This window comes from Bubalus kerabau, chromosome 5 (genome assembly GCF_029407905.1).
Source record: "Bubalus kerabau isolate K-KA32 ecotype Philippines breed swamp buffalo chromosome 5, PCC_UOA_SB_1v2, whole genome shotgun sequence".
NCBI classification, from domain to species: domain Eukaryota; kingdom Metazoa; phylum Chordata; class Mammalia; order Artiodactyla; family Bovidae; genus Bubalus; species Bubalus kerabau.
Genome location: NC_073628.1, coordinates 78,480,353 through 78,505,581, shown reverse-complemented (window position 1 = coordinate 78,505,581; position 25,229 = coordinate 78,480,353). Strand labels below are relative to the sequence as shown.

The 25,229-nt window shown below is 39.9% G+C and overlaps 1 long non-coding RNA gene across 1 annotated transcript in view; it reads right to left on the bottom strand.

Moving 5' to 3' along the window:
* Nucleotides 1–261: 261 nt before the first annotated feature.
* The window catches only part of LOC129652869 (uncharacterized), a 140,048-nt gene continuing 115,080 nt past the window's right edge, over nt 262–25,229 (bottom strand). The window contains exon 3 of the long non-coding RNA XR_008714821.1: nt 262–585. This is a non-coding gene — a long non-coding RNA (uncharacterized LOC129652869). The remainder of the gene's footprint in view (nt 586–25,229) is intronic.

The window sequence follows — 25,229 nt, the reverse complement described above, 5'->3', positions numbered from 1 at the left end:
TATGTGGCAGCCTGGATGGGAGGGGAGTTTGGGGGAGAACAGATACATGTACATGTAGGGACCGAGTCCCTTTGCCGTACACCCGAAACTATCATAACATTGTCAATCGGCTGTACTCCAACACAAAATAAGTTTTGAAAAAACATTCACCAGTCCAGCTGGGTTGTTTTCTCATTGGCAGCCGCAAATTGAGCACATATTTGTGAGAAATGAAAAATTAAATAGAATGAGGAGACTAGAAGGGAGAGGATCATTGCTTCTGCTTTTAATGCTCGATTATAAACAGTTAAATAAAGGGAAAAACAGTGAGAAGTTTAGTGAGAAAACACAATTTCAGACTTTCAGTACAAAGATACCAAATGAGTCACTTTCAAAGCTTTGGAAAGCTTCCACTTATTTCATAGCTTAGATTCCCAGGAGATCTGGTGGTCCTAGTTCTCTAGTGATGGTGGGAGAGGGATAGGAAAGTCCTGAAGACTCCACCTCATTCTGTGGACACGACCTTACAGCAGGTGGTGGAACTTCTTCTGGGAAGAAGAACAAAGCGCCCCCAAGAAAGCCTCTTACCGACCAGCTTTAGTTTGTCTGAAAAGAAGAAAGGGAAAAAATAATTCAAGTCTTCAGCCAAGAACACCAGTTGGGCACACAATAATTCTAAGTCACGTCAGAGGAGATTTAAATAGCATACATCAGCCGAAAAGAATGGGGGAACCTCCAGTACGCTGACTTCATTGATACCCCATTTATCAGCAATTACCGACTCCATTAAAGGCCGAGTTTACAGCAGAAAGAGAAGCAGAGCCTAAAATATGTCCCAGCAGATGGACGGAGAGTGTCGGCAATGCCGTATTTCAAAGGCATCTGCAATGTTGTTATCATTGAACGTGGAGTCAGAGAGGCAGCAAAAAAAAACAGCGGCCCGAGAGCCAGCAAATGATTTACTTGACCCTGGATGGGTAGAACTGACAGCAAAAACCTCATTAATTCCTCAGGTCACTCTGGAAGACATTAATTTGGTTTGGACTCACGACGAGAGGAGATTTTCCAGACATACACCAGGAATTATGAAATCTCCATGGCCGGAGAAAGTATGTCCAAATCGCTTTTTGCATAAATCAAGCTGACTTTCTGCAAAAGGATAATACGCTTAATCAAGGGAGTTATGGAACTTCTTGTGCTTATTAGACAGAAAATATAACAGTATTTTATTTGGTTATCAGTTCTGCGAGAAAGAATTTTTTTTTTCTTCTTTAAACTAAAGTCTTCTGCCAGCATGGAAGAGATCCTTCATAAGAGCTAAAAGAAAATGGACTTGTAAATAATTTGTGCACATCAGGATACTTTTGCTTTGCTTTTTCTTTCTGCTTTCAAGTAGGCACCTGTATTCTGTGAGCACCTCCTCCTAGGAATCCCAGCCAGTTTGCCAGCTCAGCTCCCTCCTCTCCGTCCTTCCCTTTTATCTAGAGCTTTCTCAATCCTGGACACATCCCTGTAAATAATGATCACCAGTGGCTTTATTCTGTATATTTTGGTGGACAAGGTCAAAATTAAGAAGTATGGGATTGAGGTGACTTGAGTTGAAATTACTAAATGTCTAATCCTCACCAGCAAAACCTCTCTGTTCTTTCTCTAAATCTTTGCAAGTCTACACACAAACACGTATCAGGAGAGCTAAAGTTCTCTGGTCCCCAAAAGGAGTCCCTTCTAATACCGTGCCATTTAGTGACTTTTAAGCTCTATGACGTTCCCAGAAACCTTGCTTCTTTGTCTTGGTGTTAACTGAGAAAGAAAAAGGTGTGGAATATTTTTCAGGGAGGGGGAAAAAAAAGGTTGATTAAATCCACAATGACCCCGTGGTTGGGTTATTTACATCAATGAATCACTTCATTTGAGGGACACTGACAGACAGATCAAGTTATTCGAAATGATCAGGAGAGAGATTGACATGCTGCTGGACAGTGAGTTTATCCCCGAGGGTCTGACGCATAAGCCTCAAGGCCCCTTTTCTGATGATATCTCCCCTTGTAAAAGTTGCATCCATCATGTTTAAAGCAAGGTTATCTCTGGCTGAAGAGAACATGCATTAGTACGTTTTACTCATTCAACACGGAACACTCCCTATCAACAGCCGTCTGCTTAAGGGGGACGGGGAGAACAAGAATTAATCACAGGAAGAGACAACTTAAGGGAGTTGGGCTATAAAATGGAATTCATTAGTAAGTCATAAAGTATTACAGCTTCAACTAGCCTTTCCCTTGGACTCGGCTTCCTCTGCCCTGGGACTGCACCAACTCGCTCACCTGACAGCCTAAAGCTGTCCTCACCCCTTTGACCCTCCCATTCCTCTTCCCACTGGAGGCAGAGAGAGCAGAGAGCTTGCCAGTGGTGGGCAGGACCATAAGGTCTCCAGCCACACAAACTCCTGCACAAACATTGGGTTGGAGCCTAGAAAAGTTCAATTTGGACAGTAATCTTTATATTCAAGGTCCTTTTCTCATCCTGCCTCTCAGCTTAGAACTGCATAAGCAATTCTTATAAATGTCTGAGACAGAAAAACGTCCTGGTTATAAAGACAGGTTCTGGATTTCACAGACCTGGGCTCACCAGTTCTGACTCTTCTTAGCCCGGTGACCTTGAACAAGTTACTTAACATCTCGGAGCCTAAGTTTCCTGGACACAAAAATGGAGATAATAATAGTACCCAGCAGAGGGGGAGAGTGAGATAGGAGACAAAGGAACTCTCACTGCAATTCCCTGATCCTGGCATAAGCAAGGCACTCCTGAATAGATGATGCCTATTGTAAAAATATTTTCTTGCTTGTTAATGGTCAATAGTTAAAAATAATAATAATAACAATTTTCCTGTCTCTGTTCAGTTACTTCAATTTGATTAAAAATACACTTGCTCCTTTGCTTAGTCCTGTCTCCTAATCTTCACCAGCACATACATTTACCAGGCCCCAATACATTTGTTTTTTGTTTTCTTTACTGCTACACTAACTGAAGGAGCTACTATTAAAAGATGGCAAAAAAAAAAAAAAATCTCATATTTTTCACCCCTTAATCTCATATTTGAAGGATGTTCAAATCCTTTCAGAATGAAGCAGGAGGGAAGCAGGATAGCAGAAATCTGTCTTGATTTCTTCCTTAGGTAGCCTGAAATTATTCATCTAATGACACAGGGTATACAGAGTGCACCAGGTTAGTCCTTATTCTCTGATGATGAACTATTCAGTTCAGTCGCTCAGTCCTGTCTGACTCTTTGTGACGCCATGAGTCGCAGCACACCAGGCCTCCCTGTCCATCACCAACTCCTGAAGTTCACTCAAACTCAAGTCCATCGAGTTGGTGATGCCATGCAGCCATCTCATCCTCTACGGTCTCCTTCTCCTCCTGCCCCCAATCCCTCCCAGCATCAGAGTCTTTTCCAATGAGTCAACTCTTTGCATGAGGTGGCCAAAGTACTGGAGTTTCAGCTTTAGCATCATTCCTTCCAAAGAACACCCAGGACTGATCTCCTTTAGAATGGACTGGTTGGATCTCCTTGCAGTCCAAGGGACTCTCAAGAGTCTTCTCCAACACCACAGTTCAAAAGCATCAATTCTTCAGCGCTCAGCCTTCTTCACAGTCCAACTCTCACATCCATACATGACCACTGGAAAAACCATAGCCTTGACTAGACGGACCTTTGTTGGCTTTTGAATATGTTGTCTCTGCTTTTGAATATGCTATCTAGGTTGGTCATAACTTTCCTTCCAAGGAGTAAGCGTCTTTTAATTTCATGGCTGCAGTCGCCATCTGCAGTGATTTTGGAGCCCCAAAAAATAAAGTTTGACACTGTTTCCCCATCTATTTCCCATGAAGTGATGGGAACAGATGCCATGATCTCAGTTAGGAAAAAGGAAAATAATCTATGCATCTAAAATAATCCTCTCTAATTCTTAGAAATTTATGAATTCTACTTCAGTGCTGCCCCAATTACTACTTTCAAAAGCAGAATAACCAAACTGAAAAATCAATTAACTTCATGATGAAGAAGACTTAACATCAAAAGCTTAAGCAGAGAAGAATTCAAGGGCAGTTTCTTCCTCAAAGCCATCATTAAAATAGATACAATTTTTGGTATCAGTTTCTTCTGCATGAGGTGGTATGGGAAGATATAACCAAAGTCAATACTTAATATTTGAGCACATCACTGAGCAGTCTTAAGTAAATTGGTTAATATCTCCAAGTCTTAGTTTTTCGTCTATAAAAAAAAAATTAGTCTACTCTATAGACAGAATCCCTGGAGAGGGAAATGGCCACCTGCTCCAGTATTCTTGCCTGGAGAATCCCATTGACAGAGGAGCCTGGCAGGCTACAGTCTATGGAGTTGCAAGAGTCAGACACAACTGAGCCATTAAGCACAGCACATAGGCAGAATTGGGCTCCCCTGGTAGCTCAGCAGGTAAAGAATCTGCCTGCAATGCAGACGACCCTGATTTGATTCCTGGGTTGGGATGACCTCCTGGAGAAGGGATGAGCTACCCACTCCAGTATTCTGGCCTGGAGAATTCCATGGACAGTGTAGTCCATGGAGTCGCAAATAGTTGGAAACGAATGAGTGACTTTCACTTTCACTTTACCTTTCATCAGATCAGATCAGATCAGTCACTCAGTCGTGTCTGACTCTTTGCGACCCCATGAATCGAAGCATGCCAGGCCTCCCTGTCCATCACCAACTCCCAGAGTTCACTCAGACTCACGTCCATCGAGTCCGTGATGCCATCCAGCCATCTCATCCTCTGTCGTCGCCTTCTCCTCTTGCCCCCAATCCCTCCCAGCATCAGAGTCTTTTCCAATGAGTCAACTCTTCGCATGAGGTGGCCAAAGTACTGGAGTTTCAGCTTTAGCATCATTCCTTCCAAAGAAATCCCAGGGCTGATCTCTTTCAGAATGGACTGGTTGGATCTCCTTGCAGTCCAAGGGACTCTCAAGCGTCTTCTCCAGCACCACAGTTCAAAAGCATCAATTCTTTGGCGCTCAGCCTTCTTCACAGTCCAACTCTCACATCCATACATGACCACAGGAAAAACCATAGCCTTGACTAGATGAACCTTTGTTGGAAAAGTAATGTCTCTGCTTTTCAATATGCTATCTAGGTTGGTCATAACTTTCCTTCCAAGGAGTAAGCGTCTTTTAATTTCATGGCTGCAGTCACCATCTGCAGTGATTTTGGAGCCCAGAAAAATAAAGTCTGACACTGTTTCCACTGTTTCCCCATCTATTTCCCATGAAGTGATGGGACCAGATGCCATGATCTTCGTTTTCTGAATGTTGAGCTTTAAGCCACCTTTTTCACTCTCCTCTTTCACTTTCATCAAGAGGCTTTTGAGTTCCTCTTCACTTTCTGCCATAAGGGTGGTGTCATCTGCATATCTGAGGTTACTGATATTTCTCCCGGCAATCTTGATTCCAGCTTGTGTTTCTTCCAGTCTAGCATTTCTCGTGATGTACTCTGCATATAAGTTAAATAAGCAGGGTGACAATATACAGCCTTGATGTACTCCTTTTCCTATTTGGAACCAGTCTGTTGTTCCATGTCCAGTTCTAACTGTTGCTTCCTGACCTGCATATAGATTTCTCAAGAGGCAGGTCAGGTGGTCTAGTATTCCCATCTCTTTCAGAATTTTCCACAGTTTATTGTGATCCACACAGTCAAAGGCTTTGGCATAGTCAATAAAGCAGAAATAGATGTTTTTCTGGAACTCTCTTGCTTTTTCCATGATCCAGCGGATGTTGGCAATTTGATCTCTGGTTCCTCTGCCTTTTCTAAAACCAGCTTGAACATGAGGAAGTTCATGGTTCACATATTGCTGAAGCCTGGCTTGGAGAATTTTGAGCATTACTTTACTAGCGTGTGAGATGAGGACACTTGTGCAGTAGTTTGAGCATTCTCTGGCATTGCCTTTCTTTGGGATTGGAATGAAAACTGACCTTTTCCAGTCCTGTGGCCACTGCTGAGTTTTCCAAATTTGCTGGCATATTGAGTGCAGCACTTCCACAGCATCATCTTTCAGGATTTGGAATAGCTCAACTGGAATTCCATCACCTCTACTAGCTTTGTTTGTAGTGATGCTTTCTAAGGCCCACTTGACTTCACATTCCAGGATGTCTGGCTCTAGGTCAGTGATCACACCATTGTGATTATGTGGGTTGTGAAGATCTTTTTTGTACAGTTGTTCTGTGTATTCTTGCCATCTCTTCTTAATATCTTCTGCTTCTGTTAGGTCCATACCATTTCTGTCCTTTATCGAGCCTTCATAGACAGAATTAAATAAGGCAATGCAAGCAGAGCAACTATTTCTTAGTAAGGCCTTCTATAAATAACTGTGAGGTGGTGGTACTGTGTGGTGTTAAAAGCTTTATTAAGAATACATGATGACCTTTCACCTGCAAAAGTGAAGTTTGGCCAGCTGTCAAACCAGTTATCACTAAAAGAATATGAACTGCAATCTATGAAGTCACGTGCTGTGCTTAGTCGCTCAGTCCTGTCTGACTTTTTGTGACCCCATGGACTGTATGTAGATCAGCAGGCTCCTCTGTCCATGGGGATTCTTCAGACAAGAATACTGGAGTGGGTTGCCGTTTCCTCCTCCAGGAGATCTTCCCAACCCAGGGATCAAACCCAGGGCTTCACACTTTGCAGGCAGATTCTTTACCATCTGAGCTACCAGGGAAGCCCAAGGATACTGGAGTGGGTAGCCTATCCCTCCTCCAGGGGATCTTCCCAACCCAGGAATTGAACTGGGGTCTCCTGCATTGCAGGCAGATTCTTTACCAGCTGAGCTACCAGGGAAGCCCTATGAAGTCGTATATTATGCTAATTATTCTCTTCAAATTTCAAATAAATCAGCCTATTGTTGCATAAAAATGCAAACTACTTGATCTAACTCAGGGGTCCTCAACTGATACCAGTCCATTGGGAAACAAGGCCACACAGCAGGAGGTGAGCAGTGGGTGCGTGAGCAAACCTTCATGTGTATCTATAGCTGCTCCCCATCACTTGCATTACCACTTAAGCTCTGCCTCCTGTCAGAGCAGTGGTGGCATTAGATTCTCATTGGAGCACAAATCCTACTGCACTTGAACTATCCTGAAACCATAACCCCCACATTCCAGCCCATGCAAAAATTGTCTTCCATGAAACTGGTCCCTGGTGCCAAATATGTTAGGGACCACTGGTTTGACTAATCTTTTTCATTAAAATAACTGACATTTTTAATTTTTGAAATTCAACTAGTTCTTTTGTGGAAGTACAGAAAAAGCCTAAACCATGTCTTTTGCTTCCTAGTGTGCAAACAAGAGTGTTGAAAACACTCTGTGATATTTTTCCTTCAGACCATGTTGTTGGACACCATACCTAATGCTCAGCTACGCAGATTCATGGCTATGGAATAGGTAAGATGGTCATTAGAACAGCAACCCAGGAATACCCAATCCTTCAGTCCTTATAAACGAGACACAGAAAATATTGGTCCTTCCACCATATCTCCTACATTACATTTACTATGGGTTTTCTAATTACGAAAGTAATTGTTAGAGTAAAAATGGAGAAGGCAATGGCACCCCACTCCAGTACTCTTGCCTGGAGAATCCCATGGACGGAGGAGCCTCGTGGGCTGCAGTCCATGGGGTCGCTACGAGTTGGACACTACTGAGCGACTTCACTTTCACTCTTCACTTTCATGCATTGGAGAAGGAAATGGCTGCCATCTATGGGGTTGCACAGGATCGGACATGATTGAAGTGACTTAGCAGTAGAGTAAAAAACAAATAAGGAATTATATCAAAGTACAAAGTACAAAAAAATTACTACTATTTAAAAAAAAATATAGAAAGTAACATGTGTTGGTAAAGATGTGGAAAAAAGGGAACCCTTGTCAACTATTGGTAAGGATGTAAAATTGTGTGGCCACTGCAGAAAACGGTATGGTAGTTCCTCAAAAAAAAAAAAAAAAAAAAACAAAAAAAAAAAACTAGAATAACCATGTGATCCAGCAATCCCGCTTCTGGGTATATACCCAAAAGAATTGAAAGCAGGATCTCAAAGAGATGGTTGCACACTCATGTTCACAGAAGTTTTATTCATAAAGGCCAAGAAGTGGAAGCAACCCAAATATGAGGCAATCTATGAATGAATAACAGGATGTGGTGTATACACATGATGGAATATAATTCAGCCTTGAAAAAAAGAGAGGAAACCCTGTCACATGCTACAACATAGATGCATCCTGAGGACATGATGCCAAGTGAAATAAGCCAGTCATGAGAGGACAAATGCTGTATTGATTCCACTTACATGGGGTCACCTAGTGTAGTCCAGTTCACAGACACAGAAATCAGAATGATAGTTGCCAGAGGCTGCAGAAGGAGGACATGGAACAGTTGTTTAATGGGTGCAGAATTTCAGTTTTGCAAGATGAAAATGTCCTGGAAATTGGTTGCATGACACTGTAAATATACTTAAGACGGAACTTGCACTTAAAAATAGTTAAGATGATAAATTTTCTGTTATGTGTCTTCTTTAACAATTAGGAAGAAAGCATCCATAGTTTATCATCATACATGGGAGGTTCCCATGTGGCTCAGTGTTAGAGTCCACCTGCAATCCAGGAGATGTAGTTTTGATCCCTCGGTTGGGAAAATCCCCTAGAGAAGAAAATGGCAACCCACTCCAGTATTCTTGCCTGGGAAATCCCACCCACAGAGGAGCTTGGCAGGTTACAGTCCATGAGGTTGCAAGAGTCAGACATGACTAAGTGACTAAACAACAACAACCCTAAATGTATTAATATTTTGATGATGCGGTTAAAATCTAGTTTTTTCATATATCCACATGTTAACATTTTCCTATGACATTATGTATCTTTCTATAACAGTATTTTAATGGCTATTTAGTGATCCCCTATTGATGGATATTTAAGTTATTTCCAGTTTGTTGCTACTACAAATAAATCATATTTAACCCCATTTTCTCATTATTTTAAAATTTCCTATCGTATTTCTTACATCTTTTTTCTGTAGTAGTAGAAATATTTTTAGTGTGGCAGTTCAGATATTTTTGCTTCTAAACCCCTTTGAATTTGAGAGTGTATATGTTGGAATTTCCAGAGTAGGAAGGAAAATTAAGGAGTCAATTCAATCTTTAAAAGAAGTAAAACTCTCAGTTGCAAAACAGCAATGCTTTCAGCCCAAGGATCACCAGAACTGGCCTGTCATAAATTGTCCCTTTCCCAGAGAACATCTGTAAGGAGAGCATAAGAAGCAGACACAATGGGGGCCGGTCGGCAGAGGACCAACCATCCTTTGTGTACCCAGGATCGAACAGCAGACCATCTGTACCCAGAGCACATCCTCAAAACCTTTCCTACAGAATAGAATTATTTATTAAAACCTTACTCCCCTTAGCAATTAACCAATAATATTGCTTTAGGGTAAGTATCATCACTCCCAAGGTATCTATGAGAAAACTGAAACCCAGAGAGGCTGCCATACTGAACATCGTGATTGATCACGGAGCTAGAGGCACAGTGGGGCACTTGACTTATAGGGTATCTCTGGCTCCTAATTTTCTTTATCTGTAAGGAAGCCCATACTACTTACCTGAGGACGACTCTAGGGCCAGTTTCAGAGAAGTCTTTCCAATTGCCAGTTCCACTCCCTTTTCCTTCACATGCTAAGCTAACCCAAATAATTAAAACAAGTATTGCTAAAGGAAGAGTAAGGAGAGTACTTTGGAAAGGAGTTAAATAACTGCAATTAGAAATGCTCTATTTTAGGAGGAATTGGGGCAGCAAATCCTATTTCCATATGGCAATTGCATGTGTTTATTAACAGAAAAGATTGATGAAAAGCCCTATGATCATGTAGCAGTTATCTCGCTCTCCATTCCTGGGAACCAAACTCAGGCTTCTTAGCAGGCTTGTCCTCTGCCATCATTTGTGGCCACTCTCAAAGTATTTGTCCTCAATTCTCCTCCCAGAATGACTGCTTCTGTAATGTGAGCCCTGACCAGATGACTCACTGGGGCCGTGTTAACGTTTATCTTTATCTGTTTTTAACAGTAATTAGGCCAGAGCAATTTTGGGGACAGCACATGAGTCAAATTTGCAATCACTCTCTGAGCTGGAAATCCTGGTCATTATTATTGGCCTTTTGCAACCATATTATTCACATGAACTTGGAGGGATGCAGTGTAAAGTATTTGGTCAGGCAATTAGGGATGCGTTGGTGTCTTTTATTTTAGTCAGTTCAAACACTCGCCAAAATCCATCCCTGAACTCTTTGTCCTGCTACTGCTCTGCAGATAAATCCTTAGAGACAGAAAAATCAGCCAATCACAATGGCCCTTCTTTATAACTGCTAAGTTTTGCATAAAGTTTCCAATAGTCATCTGGAGGATGTGCAAGATTTGAAGGCATTTTTTATTTTTCAAAGGCAGGGAGGATATGTAAACTATTAATTGTTTAATTATTATAACTGTGTGGGACAATTCCAGGCTCCAAGTCCCAACTTTCATGGGCCACACCCTTATTTTTGGCAAAATCACATTTCCCACTGCATTAATGCCTGCACAGAGTTGCATAGCTGAGCACAGCCCTCTCCCCCTACCCTCACAGTCCCTCTTTGTAATTCTCCAAATGGGACTTTTTGCTGAATATTCATTGTTGAATTCACTTCATTCAACTTTTTAAATGTATATATATATATCTTTTTCATTCCACCAGATTCTCTCTCTCTGGAGCTTCACTTTTCTAAGTCACTAGGGCCTACTGAACCTAAAACACTAAATATCAATAGCTCATCTGACCAGATTAATCCCCACACCATGACTCAGAATAGCTATGGGGTAGAAAGGAAGTCTGACCTGGAGCCAGACTCTGGTGCTTTGCATTATAGAAGGAGCAAGTAGTAAGTAAGACGAAATGGAAGAAGACAGGGTGTACAGAAAGGAGATGTTTACAGATTCTACAAAGGGCAGGAAGGGAGGTAGATGTGGGCTGAAGAAAACAGAAGCAATGAACAAAAATGCAAAGGAATCTATATTCCCCTCCCCCCAAAAAGACCAGGACTCCCTGACCACACTGATTCAGATGTGTCTAATCCTGTGTCTCACAGGATTCCTTGTTCAGTTGCATGAGAAAATATTTCCCTGTATCACTTAAAAATTCATCTTTATCAGAGGTATATAGTGTAAGTGTAGACATGTGCAAGGAGAAGGCCAGGCACCCCACCCCAGTACTCTTGCCTGGAAAATCCCATGGACAGAGGCCCCTGGTAAGCTGCAGTCCATGGGGTCGCTAAGAGTCGGACACAACTGAGCGACTTCCTTTTCACTTTTCACTTTTCACTTTCATGCATTGGAGCAGGAAATGGCAACCCACTCCAGTGTTCTTGCCTGGAGAATCCCAGGGACGGGGGAGCCTGGTGGGCTTCCGTCTATGGGGTGACACAGAGTCGGACACGACTGAAGCGACTTAGCAGACATGTGCAAGAGTGATAAACTCCTGTGGTTCATGTTACTTCTAGAGAGCAAAAAAGGTGTTTCAAATATATTTGTCACCATGTATCTCAAAGGCATATATTTGCTTTACAATGTTGTGTTACTTTCTGCTGTACAGCAAAGTAAATCAACCATAGGTATAGATATATGCCTTATTTTATTGGATTTCCTTCCCATTTAGGTCACCACATGACATTGAGTAGGTTCCCTCTGTTATACAGTAGGTTCTCATTAGTTATCTATTTTACCCATAGTATCAATAATGTACATATGTCAATCCCAATCTCCCAATTCATCCCACCCTCCTCCATTCCCCACTTGGTAACCATACCTTTGTTCTCTATGTCTGTGTCTCTTAAGCCAGTGGTGGGTACATTGATTTTTTAAAAAAATATTTTTCTTTATCCCTTTTTTAACACCCAAAAGATTTTATAGAAATTTCTAAATAAATAAGTAGAAGAAACTCATCACCAAAGTCCAGAACTTGAAACCTTCATCAAAGAGCACCAGGGCTGGCTTCCTGTACATACAAGGGTGCAGACAGACAGGGCCCCCACCTAGAAGCACCCCATGCTTGGTTAACTCTGCTGTCACTGTCTTAAAACTCTACATAAATTTTTAACGAGAAGTCCACATTTTTATTTTCCACTGGGCTCAGCAAATCATGTAACCGGGACTAGGCAACACTTACTGGGTCAGCAGAAAGACCTTTCTGTTTTAAGTTATATACATGGGGACTCAGGCCCAGGAACTAGGAGGACCCCCTTGTCACCCTCCCTTTGGAAGAAGTCGATCTCCTCCTCCACTTAGACTACATAGAAACATCCTCCAGGGGGACTTTCCTGGTGGTCAGTCGTCAGGACTTTGCCTTCCAATGCACGGGGTGCCGTTTCAGTCTCTGGTCAGGGAAAAGATCCCACATGGCTCACAGCCAAATAACCAAAACATAAAATGGAAATGATAAATATTGTGACAAATCCAATAAAGACATTAAATATGGTCCACATCAGGGAGGGAGGTTCAAGAGGGAGGGGACATATATGTACCTATAACTGAGTCATGCTGATGTTTGGCAGAAACTAACACAATATTGTAAAGTAATTATCCTCCAATTGAAAATAAAATAAAACTTGAGAGAGAGCAAGATGGCGGAGGAGTAGGTGGACATGGAGTGTATCTCTCTCCATGGATACATCAGGACTACACCTTCAGACACAGAAGTGCATGCAGAGAGGGGACAGGAGTACCTGACCAGTGGAAAAGAATATACAGCTCTGCGCAAAACTTGGCCAGCAACAGCAGCTAAACAATAAAGAGGCTGGCCCATCAAATGCTTGCCACACTGAACTACAGGATAGGACCCCATCCAGGGTGCCCCTTTAACTGCCTGACATGCCAATCTACAGAGTAGGACCCCAGCCAGGGGGGGCCCCTATGTGCCTGACGCACCAAACAGCAGAGAAGGACCCCAGGCAAGGGAGCCCTCTAAGCACCTGAAAGGGCAGAGCTAAGGAGAAAGCCTGGCCAAAGAGGCTGATTGCCAGCTACCAGAGACTGGAAAAAAGACTCTGAAAGGGCCATAACTCCTGCAGAGGCAGTCCGTGTCCCTATACACTTGGCACCACCAGGGTCCCCACAAGCCAAGCAACCGTGCCACCCTCATGCTCAACTCTCACTAAGGCAAAGCTGCCACAAGGCAAAAAATGTCTTGTGTCTATGCACCCAAGGTCGCTTTGGTCATGTCTGACTCTTTGTGACCCTAATGGCAACCTACTCCAATATTCTTGCCTGCAAAATCCTGTGGACAGTGGAACCTGAAGGGCTGCTGTCCATATGGTCGCACAGAGTCGGACACAACCGAAGCAACTTAGCATGCATGAATGCGCTGGAGAAGGAAATGGCAACCCACTCCAATATTCTTGCCTGGAGAATCCCAGGGACAGAGCAGCCTGGTGGGCTGCCATCTGTGGGGTCGCACAGAATCGGACACGACTGAAGCGACCCAGCAGCAGCAGCAGACTGTGGCCTGCCAGGCTTCTCTGTCAGGGAGGGGGATTTTCCAGGCAATAATAATACTGGTTCCCATACCCTTCTAGAGCACTATATTTCCTGCTGCCCTAGCCACCAACTCCCCTGAGTACCTGGTGCTGCCAGAACCCCTGCAACCCAAGCGGCTGCACCACCTCCACACCTGGCCCTCACAGGGCCAAACCCAAGTCCTCCAGGGCAGCCTCAGGAGCAAATCCCAGTGACGACACACATGCAGAGGTGGAAATAAAACCACAGTTGAAACCCAGGGGGAGCGTGGCTAAGGAAGAAGACCCAAAACCTTCCCACCAGCTATACAAGCTGCAGATTAAATCCACACAATCAACTAGGCAGGCTCCGTGTCTATGGAATATTCAAAATGACACTGAGAGCTCCCACAAAAGAAAACGCACTAGTTCTAATACCTGTGGACATTGGAGGCAAGAACACAGAGGAGTAGGACCAGATTAGAATCTGAGCTGCCCCCAGAGCTGGTCCAGAGATCAGCACAGTGCTGGAGGGCATCCCAGGGAGGCGAGGTGGACTGTGATTCCCAGCGAGGGAAAGGGCTCTGACAGCAGTGACTCAAGAAAAACATTTATTATTCTTATTTTTTGACTTGTTCTGTAGAGTCTTTTGGAATTTTTTTTTCCTCCTTTTATCCCCACTTTGTTATAGTTGTAGTTTTATTTTCATTGCTTTATCCCCCAATTGGCACCTGCTTTAATTTTGTTTTCCAGTTTATGCTTTAATTAGTTTTGTTCTAGCAGATATAATTTTTGGTTTCCTTTGTTTGCCAGGTCAATCTATTGTACTTTATTCTTTTGGTCTGTTTTGATTTTGCTTATGGGTGTATATGTATATGTGTATATTTAGTCACAGTTTCTACTGTTGCTATAAACCTGTCTTTACACTGGGCTTTTGCAGTTCTGTGGAGTTTTCCTCTTTTTTTTTTTTCTTTTTTCTCTCTTCTTCCATTATTTTTTTCTCTTTTATATAATTTTAATTTTTTAAACCTATCATATTTTTCTACATTTATTTCTTTGTTTGCCTTTCCTACTGTTCTTTTCCCCTTGCAGTTAATCTTTAATGTATATAAATCTTCTTCATCTACCTCTATTTAACTTGGCATATCTATTCTTTCTTTCTTTCCTTTCCTCTCAACAAATTTGTTAGTTTTGTTTTCATTGTTTTATTCCCCACTTGGCACCTTGCTTTAGTTTTGTTTTCCAGTTTGTGCTTTAGTTAGTTTTGTTCTTAACTGGTAAATATAATTTTTGATTTCCTTTGTTCACCAGATCAATCTACTGTACTTTGTTTTTGTTGGACTGTTTTCACTTTGCTCATGGGTATTCCATTATTTTATTCCATTATTTTAATTATTATTTGCCTGATTTTTTAACTGTCATTTGCCTGGGGTTCATCTTTGATTTCTCATTTTTGGATATTTGTTTTAATCTCACTTAATGCCATAACAAACCACTTGTGGAATCTTTGTTCTTGATCAGAGACCAAGCGAAGAGCCTTTGGAGTCGGAGCACTGACTCCAAGACCCTAGACTACCAGAGAACTAACCCTGGGGAATATCAAATTGTGAGAACTCACATAAAAGAAAGAACTTGAATACAAGACCCAGCATCACCCAACCACCAGTAGCACCCTGTGCAGGACACCTCATCTAAACAAAAAACAAAACAAAAATACAAACCCAATCATCAACAGACAGGATTACCACTCACTCAGCCTTGCCCATCAGAGGAAAAACAAATAACAAACAAAAACTCAGGACAAATCTCACCCTATACAAACCTCACACAAACCACTGGACCAAACTTAGGAGGGCAGAAACCAAAAGGAAGAAAGAATTCAACCTTCTTCAAGGAAAGAATTCAACTTCCCTTGAAGCCTGGGGAAAGGAAACCTCAAACAAAATAAATTTTAAAAAAATAATGAAAAGGCAGAGAAATACTGCACAAATGAAGAAACAAACTAGAAACACAGAGGTCCAAATAAATGAAGAGGAAATAGGCAAACTACCTGGAAGGGAATTCAGAATAATGATAGTAAAGATAATCAAAAAACTTGAAAACAAAATGGAGAAAAAATTCAAGAATTAATTAACAAAGACCTAGAAGAATTAAAGAACATACAGAGACAAACAACACAATTGCTGAAATCAAAAATACTCTAGAAGGAATTAATAGCAGAATATCTGAAGCAGAAGAATGAATCAATGAGTTGGAAGACAAAATGGTAGAAATAACTTCTGAAGAACAGAATAAGGTAAAAAGAATGAAAAGAACTGAGGACAGTCTCAGAGACCTCTGGGACTATATCAAATGCACCAACATTTGAATTATAGGGGTCTCAGAGGAAGATAAGAAAAAGAAAGGGCGTGAGAAAATTTTTGAAGCGATTATAGTTGAAAATTTCCCCAAAATGGAAAAGGAAATAGTCAATCAAGTCCAAAAGGCACAAGGAGTCCCACACAGGATAAACCCAAGGAGAAACATGCCAAGACACATACTAATCAAACTAATAAAGACTAAACACAAAGAAAGAATATTAAAAGCATCAAGGCAGAAGCAACAAGTAACATACAAGGGAAACCCCATATGCCTAACAGCTGATCTTTCAGCAGAAACTCTGCAGGACAGAGCGAATGGCAGGATATATTTTAAGTACTGAAAGGGAAAAATCTACAACCAAGATTACTGTACCCAGCAAGGATCTCATTCAAAATTAATGAAGAAATAAAATCTTTTCAGACAAGCAAAAGTTAAGAGAATTCAGTACCACCAAACCAGCATTGCAACAAATGTTAAAGGGACTTACATAGTCAAGAAATACAAGAGAAGAAAAAAGATCTATAAAATAACCCCAAAAAATTAAGAAAATGGCAATAGGAACATATATATCAATAATTACTTTAAATGTAAATGGATTAAATGCTCCAACCAAAAGACACAGACTGGCTGAATGGATACAAAAACAAGACCCATATATACGCTGTTTACAAGAAACCCACTTCAGACCTAAAAACACATATAGACTGAAAGTGAGAGGATGAAAAAATATATTCCAAGCAAATGGGAAGCAAAAGAAAGCTGGAATAGTAATCCTCATATCAGACAAAATAGACCTTAAAGTAAAGAAGAGTACAAGAGATAAGGAAGGACACTATATAAAGATCAAGGAATCAATCCAAGAGGAAGACACAACAATTGTAAATGTCTATGTACCCAACATAGGAGCACCTCAATACACAAGACAAACACTAACAGACATAAAAGGAGAAATTGACAGTAACACAATCATAGTAGGAGACTTTAACACCCAACTCATACCAATGGACAGATCATCAAAACAGAAAATGAATAAGGAAACACAAATCTTAAATGATACATTAGATGAGATGGATCTCCTTGATATCTTCAGGACATTCCATCCAAATAAAGAATACAACTTCTTCTCAAGTGCACATGGAACATTCTCCAAGATAGGTCACATCTTGGGTCACAAATTGAACCTCAGTAAATTTAAGAAAATGGAAATCATATCAAGCATCTTCTCTGACCACAATGCTATGAGACTAGATATCAATTACAAGAAAAAAACTATAAGAAACACAAACACATGGAGATTAAACAACATGTTTCTAAATAACCAACAGGTTACTGAAGAAATCAAAAGGGAAATCAAAATTTTTCTAGGAACAAATGACAATGAAAATATGACAAAACTTATAGGATGCAACAAAAGCAGTTCTAAGAGAGTTTATAGCAATATAATCCTACCTCAAGAAACAAGAAAAACATCAAATAGACAACCTAATTTTACACCTAAAACAACTGGAAAAAGAAGAACAAAAAAAAAATTAGTAGAAGGAAAGAAATCATAAAGATCCGAGTAGAAATAAATGAAAAAAAAAAGAAAGAAACAATAGTAAATATTAGTAAAGCTAAAAGCTGGTTCTTTGAGAAGATAAACAAAATTGATAAACCTTTAGCCAGACTCATCAAGAAAAAAAGAGAGAAGAATCAAATCAACAAAATTAGAAATGAAAAAGGAAAGGTTACAACAGACAATGCAGAAATACAAAGGGTTATAAGAGACTATTATGAACAACTATATGACAATAAAATAGATAACCTGGAAGAAATGGACAGATTATTAGAAAAGTTTAATCTTTCAAGACTGAAGAAGAAATAGAAATTATGAACAACCCAATTACAAGCACTGAAATTGAAGCTGTGATCAAAAATTTCCCAAAAAACAAAAGCCCAGGTCCAGATGTCTTCACAGGAAAATTCTATCAAATATTTTGAGAAGAGCTAATGCCTACCCTTCTAAAACTCTTTAAAAAAACTACAGAGGAAAGAGCACTTTTAAACTCATCCACAAGGCCACTATTACCCTGATACCAAAACCAGACAAGACAACACACAAAAAAAGAAAACTACAGGCCTATATCACTGATGAACATAGATGCAAAAATCCTCAACAAAATTTTAGCAAACAGAATTCAGCAATACATCAAAAAGCTCATACATCATAATCAAGTTGTGTTTATTCCAGGGATGCAAGGAGTCTTCAATATATGCAAATCAATCAACGTGATACACCATACTAACAAATTGAAAGATAAAAACCATATGATCACCTCAATAGATGCAGAAAAAGTCTTTAACAAAATTCAGCACCTATTTAGGATTAAAACTCTTCAAAAAATGGGCATAGAAGGAACCTACCTCGACATAGTAAAGACCATTTATGATAAGCCTACAGCAAACATTATTCTGAATGGTGAAAAATTGAAAGCATTCCCTCTAAGATCAGGAACAAGACAAGCGTGTCCACTTTCACCACTATTATTCAGCATAGTTCTGGAAGTCCTAGCTACAGCAATCAGAGAAGAAAAAGAAATAAAAGGAATCCAGATTAGAAAAGAAGAAGTAAAGCTCTCACTGTTTGCAGATGACATGATACCATACATAGGAAATCCTAAAGATAGTATCAGAAAATTACTAAAGCTAATCAGTGAATTTAGCAAAGTTTCAGGATACAAAAATCAATACACAGAGATCACTTGCATTTCTATATACTAACAATGAAAATCAGAAAGAGAAATTAATCCCATTAAGGAATCAATCCCATTCACCATTGCAACAAAAAGAATTAAATATCTAGGAATAAACTTACCTAAAGATACAAAAGAACTGTACCCAGAAAATTATAAGACACTAATGAAAGAAATCAAAGATGACAAATAGATGGACAGATATTCCATGTTCCTGGGTAGGAAGAATCAATACTGTGAAAATGACTATACTACCAAATGCAACCTATAGATTCAATGCAATCCCTATCAAATTACCAATGACATTTTTCACAGAACTAGAACAAAAAAATTTACAATTCATATGGAAACACAAAAGACCTTGAATAGCCAAATCCATCTTGAGAAAGAAGAATGGAGCTGGAGAAATCAACCTTCCTGACTTCAGATTATACTACAAAGCTACAGTCATCAAGACAGTATGGTACTGGCACAAAAATAGAAATATAGGTGAAAGGAACAAGATAGAAAGCCCAGAAATAAACCAATGTTCCTATGGGTATTTTATTTTTGACAAATGAAGCAAGACTATACAATGGGGCAAAGACAGCCTCTTCAATAAATGGTGCTGGGAAAACTGGACAGCTATGTGTAAAAGAATGAAATTAGAACACCATACACAAAGATAAACTCAAAATGGATTAAAGACCTAAATGTAAGACCAGAAACTATAAAACTCTTAGAGGAAAACATAAGGAGAACACTCGATGACACAAATCAAAGCAAGGTCCTCTATGACCCACCTCCTAGAGTAATAAAAACACAAGTAAACAAGTGGGATCTGATCAAACTTAAAAGCTTTTGCACAGCAGAGGAAACTATAAGCAAGGTGAAAAGACAACCCCCAGAATGGGAGAAAATAATAGCTAAAGAAGCAACTGATGAAGGATTCATTTCCAAAATATACAAGCAATACCAGAAAAACAAACACACCAATCAAAAAGTGGGGAAAAGACCTAAACAGACACTTCTCCAAAGAAGACATACAGATGGCTAACAAACACATGAAGAGATGCTCAGCATCACTCATTATTAGAGAAATGCAAATCAAAACTACAATCAGATATCAGCTCACACTGGTCAGGATGGCCATCATCAAAAAGTTTACAAACAATAAATACTGGAGAGGGTGTGGAGAAAAGGGAACGCTCTTGCACTGTTGGTGGGAAGGCAAATTGATACAGCCACTATGGAAGACGGTATGGAGATTCCTTTAAAAACTAGGAATAAAACCACCATACGACCCACAATCCCACTCCTAGGCATATACCCTGAGGAAACCAAAATTGAAAAAGACACATGTATCCCATTGTTCATTGCAACACTGTTTACAATAGCTAGAACATGGAAGCAACCTAGATGTCCATCAACAGATGAATGGATAAAGAAGTTGTGGTACATATATACAATGGAATATTACTCAGCCTTAAAAAGGAATGCATTTGAGTCAGTTCTAATGAGGTGGATGAACCTAGAACCCATTATACAGAGCGAGGTGTCGGAAAGAGAAAGATAAATACCGCATTCTAATGCATATATATGGAATCTAAAAAAATGATACTGAAGAATTTACTTACAAGGCAGCAATGGAGAAAGAGACATAGAGAATAGACTTATGGACATGGGGAGAGGGGAGGAGAGGCTGAGATGTATGGAAAGAGTAACATGGAAGCTTAGATTACCATAGGTAAAATAGATAGCCAATAGGAATTTGCTGTATGGCTCAGGAAAATCAGTCAGGGGCTCTGTATCAACCTAGAGGTGTGGGATGGGGCAGGAGATGGAAGGGAGCTTCAAAAGGGAGGGGATATATGTATACCTATGGCTGATTCATGTTGAGGTTTGACAGGCAAAATTCTGTAAAGCAATTATCCTTCAATAAAAAATAAATTTTAAAAAATAAAACTTAAAAATTGTCCACATCAAAAAACATCTTAAAAGAAAAATTCTCCAGATCACACATCTTCTCTCTCCTCCATCTTATTCATTTTCCCTTATCTTCTCCTCAAAAACCAGAGATAGACAAAATGCAGAGAAGCAAAGGATGGTTAGAACTGAGTGCCAGTTCTCAGGATTGGTGAGAGGAAGTGGTTCCAGACCTGTCCCACTCCCCTCTTTACACCAAACAAGAGGGCAGTGGCTTCCACTTAGCTTTACTCCTCACCAGAAGTCACTCATTTTTTAAATTTTGATTTGGATTTCATCTACCAATTAAAGACATAAGATCTCTACCTTCCAATTACTGATGAAGCATGCTTTCATTCAGAAAAAAAAAAAAGCATGCTTTTTTTAATATGGGCATTGAATTTTGTCAGAACCTTTTTTGCATCTGTTGAGATGATCATATGATTCATTTTCATTCTTCAGTTTGTTAATGTGATATACCATATTGATTGATTTGCATATATCAATCAATGAGCTCCTATTGTGTTTAAGCACTGTTATCAGGCCCTGGAGGATACACAGATAGAAAGTTGGTGTCCCCAGCCTGCAAATGTTTACAGCCTATTGAAAAAGACAGGAAAGCACATGCACAATGACAATGCAGGCTGCACACTGCTCTCCTGGAGATAGATGCTAAGGGCTACAGATGCCAAGAAGGAATACCAGCATCTGCCTGAGGGGCAGGAGGCATCATGGGAGGTTTCATAAAGGAATGGAACAGAGAAAGTATTCCAGGCAGCAGAAACTGTTTATGTACAGAAACATGTAAAAAGCTATGGTGTATTTATACGGAGGACTGCTCTTATCCATTCATAATTTCTTTATAGATTACATGTAAGGAACCATGCTCAAAAGTACCTTAAGTAGGATAATGGTAGAAGTTGAACTGGTAGGAAGAGACCAGGTCATTAGGAAAAAGGTTAATTTTATTTTACTGGTAGAGGAATCATTAAGAAGTTTGAGCAGGGAAGTAACAGAATACTTGTTTGTTAGAAAGAAAACTCTGGCTTTGGAAGATAATGTCAGGGAAGATGAATAAAAGTCTTATGACCAATAAGAAGGGGGCAATTGCAATCTCCCTACTTCTACATAGTTTGGTCAATGATGAGAAGTAGGAGAAATATTTTAGGAGATAGAATCTACTAGACTTGGAGACTGGGTAGGGGCTAAGAAAAAGGAAGAATTTAGTATAGCTTTCTAGTTTCTATTGTGAACAGTGGGCAGAAGCTAGCATCATTCTCTAAGTGATGGAACACAAGACAGGAAGTGGGTTTGGGGAGAAATATGAATTGTTCAGATTTGGTATTGTTCAGTTAGGGAAGTCTGTAGGCCTCCCAAGTGGATTTATTTTTGTCAGGCCAATCGGTATGCGAATTGGAAGCCAAGAGAAAAATTTGAACTAGAGATAGAGAATCTGCCAGGAAAACTGAAACATGACTACCAAAACATAAAAAAAAAAAAAAAAAAACCAGGAAAGAATGACATCACAAAACAAATTTTAAGATGAAGAAAGTAATCAACAATGGTAACCTAGGCAGATAAGGCAAGAAAAATTATAAACATAGGCAGAGAATCATTAAATTTAACAACTAGTAGGTCTTTATAATCTCAATAAAAAATTATTTGAGTAGTAAGGTTATTTTTGGGAGAGGGCAATGGCACCCCACTCCAGTACTCTTGCCTGGAAAATCCCGTGGACAGGGGAGCCTGGAAGGCTGCAGTCCATGGGGTCGCTGAGGGTCGGACACGACTGAGAGACTTCACTTTCACTTTTCACTTGCATGCATTGGAGAAGAAAATGGCAACCCACTCCAGTGTTCTTGCCTGGAGAATCCCAGGGACGGGGGAGCCTGGTGGGCTGCCGTCCATTGGGTAGCACAGAGTCGGACACGACTGAAGCGACTTAGCAGCAGCAGCAGCAGCAACAAGGTTATTTTTGGATGACTTTATATATATGACTGGCATTTATTTTTTTAAATCTTACCAATGTATTCGTACCCTTGTTCATCCCCACTTAGTACATGAAGATGATAGACATAATTTAGTAGCTACAATAGATCTTAAATCCAGATATGTTGCAGGTTCTATTTATCTACTCTTTCAAAACATCACATAGAATGCTTTACACAAACTGATGTTGACACCAAATACTTTGGATGAGATTATCGACACAAAGGGCAAAAGGCTCAACACCTCAATCTCTTATTTTGAAAACTACACATAAAGCCTCCTGGTATGCTGTTTAGCTAAATGGACTTTCCAAAACTGAGCTAAATTTTCCAGTTAATTTCTAAAAGGAAAATCCCAGTGGAATTGTGATTATATTACAATTCCATTTATAGATATATGGCTTATTACCCAGCCACAAGCAAAAAGCCAGAACAATAGAAATTGAGATAGAAACTCTTTGGAGTTTAGTTGTTCCAAGGGAGGGGGTGCTTGTCTTTTTTTGTCTAGAGCTTCAGAGAAAGAGAAGCTATCCACATAGTAGGCTCAGTTTCGTAGCTATAATTATTATTCCCCCATAAAAATGTTCTGTCCAAGGCAAATCAAGTTCACATACATAACAAATCTGACCCTATAACTCAACAAATTATATAAAGCATGATCATCACTGAGCACCTCTACATAGTAAGTCCTGTCAGGCTTAGAAGCAAGAGCTAATTAATAGTTAATAATTAGAAACTTTCTTTTGTTTTATCAGCAAAATCTGGAAATGAATACTGAAGACCATGCAATGATAATAAATAAAGAGAAGGTTCAAAGTCTAAGGACCAAGGGAACATGAAAGACACCAGAATGAGGTCACACTCAAGAGGTCTAATCTTTCTAGTAGGTTTATATTTGGACCAGTTTACTGAAATACTAAATAATGCCACTTACAGAATAAACCTTTCCTTCAAGCATGTAAGTTTTCTTCTCTAAGTTAGCAGCTCTAATACTTAGCTTCTTTCTCTCAGACACATAAAATAGGTTGGCCCATGACTTGAGAAGACAGTCTTTTTTAAGTTTGATAGCTAATGAAAATACAACCAAAAAGAGCATTTTTCAGGGTTGATTCTTAAAGAAAGCACAGTGTTTAAAATCAATTTATTTAACTTTCTCTTGACTTTGAACAATTCAAACTAATCAATTCACCAATCCCATGCATACGTGGATAAATATCTTAATTCCTACCAGTCAGTACAGGGCTCAGAAAGATAATAAGTCAACACAAATGAAAAGTAAACTGAAGGTTCTCAAAATACAGTCTAACTTTTTAAAAATTTATATCAACCCATGGAACTAATCAATTCAAAAGTTTTAGGAAGAACTGAACCATTCAGAAGTGATATTTGACTTTACAGGATGTGGTAGCAGCTTTCTTTTACCAAATGCAGCAGACTGTAATTTAAATACAATGAACTGACTTTCATTTCCAGCCAAGATACAGTAATAGGGACTAGATTTGCCCTCCCATATGAAACAACTAATAAAGACAGCAGAAGATAAGCAATAATTTTTAAAACATTAGATTTCATTATATTTCAGGCAATGAAAGAAAATGATCCCTGAGAGACAAGAAACAAGGTAAGGTCTACAATGGCTCAGCTCACTTCCTAGAGAGTTTCCAGGCTACCACACAGGGAGGAAAATCCGTGCAGGGTATAGTGCTGTCTCCCCGTACTGCAGAGATGGAGCTGGGAATTTGTAAAGGTCATAACATATAGATTTTGCTGAGGTTGGAAAGCCTGGAGCTAAAGGAAAATTTGAGCATGTTAAGTAGAAACATGGATAATATGAAGTAAATACAATTTGAATTTCTAGAGATGAGAACTATATCTGTGATTTTATAGTCAATGAAGCTAAGAACAGATTTGTTGTTGTTCAGTCCCTAAGTCAAGTCCGAGTCTTTGTGACCCCATGGACTGCAGCATACCAGGCTTTCCTCTCCTTCACTACCTCCTGGAGTTTGTTCAAACTCAGGTCCATTGAGTCGATGATGCCATTCAACCATCTCATCCTCTGTCACCCCCTTCTCCTCTCACCCTCAATCTTTGCCAGCATCAGGATCTTTTCAAATGAGTCGGCTTTTCACATCAGGTGGCCAAAGGATTGAAGCTTCAGCTTCAGCAACAGGCCTTCCAATATTCAGGGTTGATTTCCTTTAGGATTGACTGATTTGATCTCCTTGCCATCCAAGGGACTCTCAAGGGCCTTCTCCAGCACCACAGTTTGAAAGCATCAGTTCTTCGGTGCTTAGCCTTCTTTACGGTCCAATATCCATACATGACTACTGGAAAAACCATAGCTATGACTAGAGGGACCTTTATCTGCAAAGTGATGTCTCTGCTTTTATATACACTGTCTAGGTTTGTTATAGCTTTTCTTCCAAGGAGCAAGTGTCTTTTAATTTTGTGGCTGCAGTCACCATCTGCAGTGATTTTGGAGCCCAAGAAAATAAAATCTGTTACTGTTTCCACTTTTCCCCTGTCTATTTGCCATGAAGTGATGGGACCAGATGACATGATCTTCATTTTTTGAATGTTGAGTTTTAAGCCAGCTTTTTCATTCTCCTCTTTCACCCTTACCAAAAGGGCCTTTAGTTCCTCT